This window comes from Vicia villosa, linkage group LG2 (genome assembly GCF_029867415.1).
Source record: "Vicia villosa cultivar HV-30 ecotype Madison, WI linkage group LG2, Vvil1.0, whole genome shotgun sequence".
Lineage (NCBI taxonomy): Eukaryota > Viridiplantae > Streptophyta > Magnoliopsida > Fabales > Fabaceae > Vicia > Vicia villosa.
In genome coordinates this window covers 214,407,100-214,414,453 of record NC_081181.1, presented here as the reverse complement: position 1 = coordinate 214,414,453, position 7,354 = coordinate 214,407,100, and positions in this window count along the sequence as shown.

Here is a 7,354-nt window from a genome sequence, read left to right as displayed (position 1 = left end):
ATAATATAACAAAGTTAGAGAACTTAAGGTATATTTTTTGTATCCAGCTATTTGTCTATGACAATTAGTGGCTAAATTTTTTGTTGTGGAAGGTTAGAGAACTTAGAAGAAAACTAAGTATGTAGGTTCTTCTCTTGATATTAGTATATTTATATCATGGCAACAAGTTATAAGGGTTTTTTAAAACTAAAAATGTTTTTTAGTGTTTTCTTATATTCATTGTTTTTTCCCAGGGAAGCGAGTGTTAAGATGACTTTAAAAAGAAATTTTTTGCTAAAAAACCTTGGACATCTTTGATTTCGGAGATATCCTTCTATCCCTTAGGGTTAATAGTTAAACTAATGTTTTTGTTTGCCAAGATGACTTATCAGTTGTTGCCTAGATATATTTGTACTAAGAGCAAGAGTTATATTTACCTACTTAGTTTTACCTAAGGTAGCTAATCGTCCACAACGTCCTTAGCCAGCCATATTTATGGATTCTGATGATGATAATCATCAAAATAATTTGATTAAACATGAAGAACTTATGGAATATCCAAAAAATTTGGATAAACTTAATAAATGGATAATTCCATCAGTACCTTCAAATCAAATTTATAAATTTGGCAAAATAGATATATTATCTCATTTTGCTGTAAAAAGTTTAGAACAAACTATTCAAATTTCTGAAAGTACTCAGACAATCAAACTTTTAACGAAAAAGGATTTACTTCCTTTTAAAAATTATAATTATATCCATGTTGGTTTAATACAAGTTGCTGTTAAACCTTTGACTTTGCTAGGATTAAATACTAGCATCCTGGGATATATCAGGGATGGTAGATGTAAAGATTTTAAACAATCTTTAGCTGCTTTAATTGAAACGAGTCTATGTCATGGACCAGTTTATTTTGATGTCTCTCCCAATATAAATTTATATATGTTTGATAAAAATTTATTAGACGCTCTCCAATTAACTATTCATACTAATGGTTACAATTTCAAACCTGGTAGTGAAATTATGGCTATATGTTATAGGGTTTATTACAAAGTCCTTACCACTCTAAACCCTAAAGCTAAACAAATATCGTTTCCTGGAACTACTACTTTAGTTCAAACAAATCTGCTAACCTCTAAGTTGCAACTAATAAGTTGCTTAAATGGGATGAAATTAATTTTCCAGAAACTTGGAACCTCCCTCAGGCCATTGAACCAGAACCTATCCTTAATAAGGATGTTGATCAAATAATCCAATCTAGTGAAGGAGATCTGGAGATAAATTTTAGCTCTAAAATAATTATTAGAATACCTAGATCTATGTTTGGTAGACATTCTGTGAATTCTATAAATGAATTTTACTCTGCTCCTAGTCAATTGGCTAGACCCTCAACTTCTCAATTAAGAGAAGAAATAGAGTTCGTTGAAAATATAAGACATAGCGAAAAAAAATTCCTCATGGTATATATCAAAAACCAAATCCTCCTAGAGTAGAATCACCTACTCCCTCAGATATGGACTTCCCTTTATAATGTTAGATTATTCTCCAGGTAGTAATCTAAGAAACCTTGTCAATGACGAGTTTCAGCATGCGAGATACACCCAATTTAGAGAATGGTTTTTTAAAACATTTTCGGATCCTGTGTTAGCAAGTTTTAAAGATGAGTACTATACTCAAATGTCTATGAACCAAGATTTCATTCCCTTTGTTAAATGGTTCATTAGTTACTTTATAAGTAAACAAAAAGAAGAATTGGTTCTAATGAAAAAAGACGGACTGTTAGTCATACAAAAGCCTTGGGAAAGTATCCAAGGAGAAAAAATGGAATCTCCTTTTCCCCCAGAACAAACAATAAGTTTGGGTTCTCATACAGAAGCTACACCTTATCTTACCCTTCAATTACAGAGGGTTGAACAAAATCAAATTACTCTTAAGGAGTTAAATTCCATAATTAGATCCAACAATTATACTAATGCCTACCTTGTTTGTCTAGGAGAACAATTTATTTCTCTAGAAAAAGAACTTTTATCCATTAAAGATCTTTTAAACAAACAAATAGCACGTCAAAAAATTATTATTGACCTTATTAATAAGCCTAATCCTCAGGAACAAGCTTCTACATCTAATATTTTAGACGTTCATATAATTCAACCTCCTATTCCAAAAGAAGGATTTAAAATGGAAACCAATGGTGATGAGTTTGTCCGTATTCTTGAGAAAAAGCTTAAAGATTTACATTTAACTGTTATGTCTAATCAAGACTCTTCCAATGAAGAAGACATTAATGATTTAGCAAATATGTTTGCTGATTTAGACATTAGTAATCAAAATACTAGTGAGATAAACCCTGTTTATAGCTCTAAGCCCTTAGAAAATACTATTATAAGCGTCCCTTTCCTCAAGACGTACTTTTTGAGGAACCTGAACCCTACAAAAATTCATATTTTGGAAAAGCCATTTATGAGTGGAATATTGATGGTTTAAATGACAAGCAAATCGTTGATATGATACATAGAATAATTATGTATTCAACTATTTGTAAATAACACGGAAATTCTGACAGCGATATTGCCTCCTTCATATCAACTGGATTTGTTGGTCAATTAAGAGGCTGGTGGGATCATTATCTCACTGAAAGTCAGAAAAAAGATATTCTTCACCATAAGAAATTAGTTAAGTCCGAAACTCCTAGAATCGGAGCAAGTGGTATTGCCACCACAGGTGAAGAAGATGCGGTTTATACACTGTGTCTCTCTATCCTTCAACATTTTGTTGGAACCAATGTCCCTATTGGAGAAAAACTCCAAACTCTACTTCAAAATCTAAGATGTCCTTCTCTTACACATTTTAGATGGTATAAAGATACCTTTTTGTCTAGAGTTCACCAATTAAAAACCCCTAATTCTATTCATTGGAAAGCCAAATTTATAGATGGTTTACCCCATTTCTTTTCTGAAAAGGTTAGAAATTCTTTAAGAAGTAAAAATGATGGGATAAATATTAATTACCATGATCTTACTTATGGTCAAATTATTAGAACTTGTGTTAATGAAGGATTAACCTTATGTAATGATATTAAGCTTAGAAATCAGCTTAAGAAACATAAACTTTCTGAAAAACACCAAATGAGTGAATTCTGTGATCAATTTGCCTTTGATTTTGGAAGATCTTCGGAGAATAAGAAAAAGAAAGGCAAAATATTCAGAAATAAACCTCATAAAAATAATAAGGATATTTATAAAAATTCTTATAGAAATAATAAGAAAAGGAGTCACTTTAATAAAAGTAGACCAAAAGATAAGCCTTTTAATTATAAAGGCAAAAGAAAAGCTAAGATGCTTGATGTATCTTGCCATAAATGTGGTAAATCTGGTCATTATGCAAACCAATGTTGGACTAAAAAAGCTCTCAATGAAATTGAGGATGAACAATTACGCTCTCAACTTGAGAAAGTTTGTTTAATTAAGTCTGAATCAGAGACTAATTCTTCTAATGAAGATATTGACATGATCTATGAATCATCATCAAATTATTCCTCTGATAATTCTGACAATAATAATTGTCAATGTAATCAAATTGATTATTGGAAGTTTATTGTTGACATGAATGGTCTTAATGTTCTTACTACAGAACAAGATGAAGCCATAAAGGCTATTGAGTCTATCTATGATAATAAGCTTAAAAGAAAAATACTTGAACTTTTAATTCAAGAAAATTCTAAAAAAGAATCTCCTATTATCATTGAAGCCCCTTACCAATTAAGTGAGGTTTTATCCAGATTTCAACAATCTAATATTCGTGAAACTCCTGTTTCCCTTGCTGATTTACATAGAGAAATTAATCTTTTAAAATCTGAAATAACTCAGATAAAGAATGATAATAAAAAATTATCTCAAAGGGTATCCTTACTTGAAAAAAGTAACTTTAAAGTTGAAGAAATATCTTCTACTAGCAGTCCTTCTACTAATGATAGGTTTCTTACTCTTATTGATAGAGTAATTTCGCAAAAATGGTTTTTTTAAAATAACTTTAGTTATTAATAGAACATTTATTTTAGAAAATGAAGTTACCCTTATTGATAGTGGCACTGACCTTAATTGTCTTCAGGAAGGAATTGTTCCTACCAAGTATTATACCAAAACCACTCAAACCCTTGCTCAGGCTAGTGGTGACAAATTAACGGTTAATTATAAATTACCTAATACATATGTTTGTAATCAAGATATTTGTTTACCTACCCATTTTATCTTAGTAAAAAATATGACTCATAGAGTTATTCTTGGAACTCCTTTTTTAAATAGCATTATACCTTTAATTAATGTTGACACTAAAGGCATCACTACCATGATTAATGGTAAAACAGTCACTTTTGAATTTATTACTGACCCTCATATTAAAATGCGTAATGAAGTTAAAAGTATTCTTTTAAATAAAGAAAAACAATTAAGTTTTCTTAAAGAAGAAATTAGTTTATTAAATATTAATGAACAACTTAATAAAAATGAGATAAAAGAACAAATCAAATTGATTGAGCAACAGTTTAAAAAAGAAGTGTGTAATGATTTACCAAATGCTTTTTGGGATAAAAAGAAACATGTTATTTCTTTACCTTATCTTGATGACTTTAATGAAAGTCAGATTCCCACCAAAGCTAGGCCAGCTCAAATGAACCATGAGTATTTAGAGTTATGCAAAAAAGAGATAGAATCTCTTTTAGAGAAAAAAATTAATAAGAAAATCCAAATCTCCTTGGAGTTGCACAGCTTTTTATGTCAATAATGCTGCTGAAAAAGAACGTGGGGTCCCTAGACTTGTTATTAATTACAAGCCTCTTAATAAGGTGTTAAGACGGGTTAGGTATTCTATTCATAATAAAAAAGACCTTTTAGATAGATTAAATAATGCTTTAATCTTCTCTAAGTTTGATATGAAATCTGGTTATTGGCAAATTCAGATTAATGAATTTGTGTTAGCTGAAGATTTCGTTTTATGTTGTTTATCCTTCGAAGGAGTTGAGAATCGAAGGAAAGATGGTTACTGATGGCCATCCCTTAAAAAGTAAAAGAATGGCTACTGATGGTCATGCTTCGAAAAATAAAGACTTCTAAGTTCGATGAAGATAAGTGAACGATGAAAGATTAATGAAAGCATATGTCTTCGGGACTTAGACAAAATTCATAGAATATGTATTCAAGTATTACTACTTAGCGTGTTTTTTAGTAGTGTTTTGTTTAATACACTGCCACGCGTCGAGGATGGACTCAGGCGGGAAGATTTGAAATTCGAAGATGGTTTCGTAACCGTTCAACAACAGATGGCTTCGCTGGAAGTTCTGATGAGAAACGTGGCAGCAGATTAGTATAGGACCGTTAAGGTCGAAACTAGTATAAATAGGAGTCTTAGTGTTAGGATTCTGTGTGTTCATTTTGTACAAATTACTCACATATTTACTCAAGTATCAAGCGTTAAGAGAAAGAGTTCGCTGAGAAAATGTACGTATGACACCACCACTTTAATACATGTGTATTATCTTCTTGTTTTTATCTTTCAGAATTACTGCATTACGTTTACTTCTTGCCATTTACGTTTCTGCATCTTTACTTTAACGTCATTTACTTTCGAATTACTTTCATGCTATTTACTTTCAAAGTCTTTTATATTTCTGCAGTTTAAGATTCTTTACGTTTCAATTGTCCTTTTAATTCTTTATGTCATGTCACTTCGTTGAAGTCACATTTATATATAACAAAGTGATTGTCAAGACTATTTGTTCTGTTGATCGAACAACGCTTATTAAAGAAGACAAATAATGAATATGGTTCGAACAAACATTGATAACAATCTTCTTGACTATGTGTCCTAGGATCAATCTAGTCGATCCTGCAAGTAACCAAATTATATTTATTATAGTTTGGAAGACTAGCGGTTGTTTACCGGAAATCACCGTAAACAAATTGGCACGCCCAGTGGGACAGTGTCAAGCAGATTGTTTTAATCAATTGCTTTATTTTTGTCTAGACAATATCAAGATCTTGTATGAACCTTAGGAACGGTAAATTAAAGAACAGTGCACAACCGATTCCCAAACGAAGGTACAACAGGAAAATGGTCGTTACGGCCAGTGCAGGGGGTAATCAAGATCCCCCACAAGGTTCAGGATCAGGAGCGGCAAATTCGACTTCTACTCAAGAAACACGAGATGCAACGGGTCCAAATGGATCGAGACCTGCAGATAATTCTCAGACTATGCCTAAAAATAATACAGCACCCTCAGGGACTGTTCCAGTTTCAGTGTCGACAACCGCACCCTCATCCACAAGCGCAGAGGACGTATTGTTTGCCTCAACAAATGCTGCAAACAATTTATTTGGTCAAGGCACGAACTCCGCTTTCGAATGGAGACCAAATAATCCATACGGAATGCCATACCCACATGGAACAGGCGTACGAGGGGCAGGACATATATATGCCCCAACTAACAATGCGACATTTTCACCAAATGTTAGTTCAGTGGGCCGAAGTGCACATAACACTGGTTTCTCTACCCAGATGCCTCACTTTACCACAAATAACCAAGCAGCATTTCGACAAGAAATGGATGCAAGCAACCATGATATGGTAGGGGTTTTGGCCAGAGAATTGACTTCAGTTTTAAGCCCACTAATGGCAAATGTTACTACTACGAATAGAGAAAACATGGAGACTTTCCAAAAGATATCATCCCAGATGAATCGAATGGCAGAATTCATGGGAGTAACGCCACCTAAAAGGAAAGACAAACAGCCTTCGAATCAAGAAGAGAGGCCCATTTTAGAACGTGTACAAGACATAGTTCCATCATCTAGGACGGCTACTAGGGATGTAGGCCCCCTCACGAAGAACAGAGGTGTTCGAAGGAACTCCAATAATTAACTTAGAAGCTTCAAATCAAAGAACTGTCCCCGTCCGACAAGAAACGGAGGAGGAGCAACCCCAGATTAAGGATTGTGGGTAGGAACGAACACCCATATGAGATTGTTCAAAGAGTCAGAAGAGAAAATCTGGCTACAGAAAATAACTTAACTGCCATGATAGAAAGGGTTATGGCCAACAATGGCCTTAGTACTGGACTTAGACGACCAAACTATACATCCCCTATATCAGATTATATCATGCAAACAGAATTGCCTAGGGGCACTAAGGTACCCAAATTTACAAAATTTTCAGGCGAAACGAACGAGTCAACGGTGGAACATATTGCTAGATATTTGACGGAACGCAGTTAAATAATCATCAATTGTTTCCGTGAATTTTCTTTTCACACTGGCCAATTCTTTCAAACTTATCTTAGTTTGGCCCATGTAGAATTGCTCATGGGAAAAGTCTTTCCAAGTAT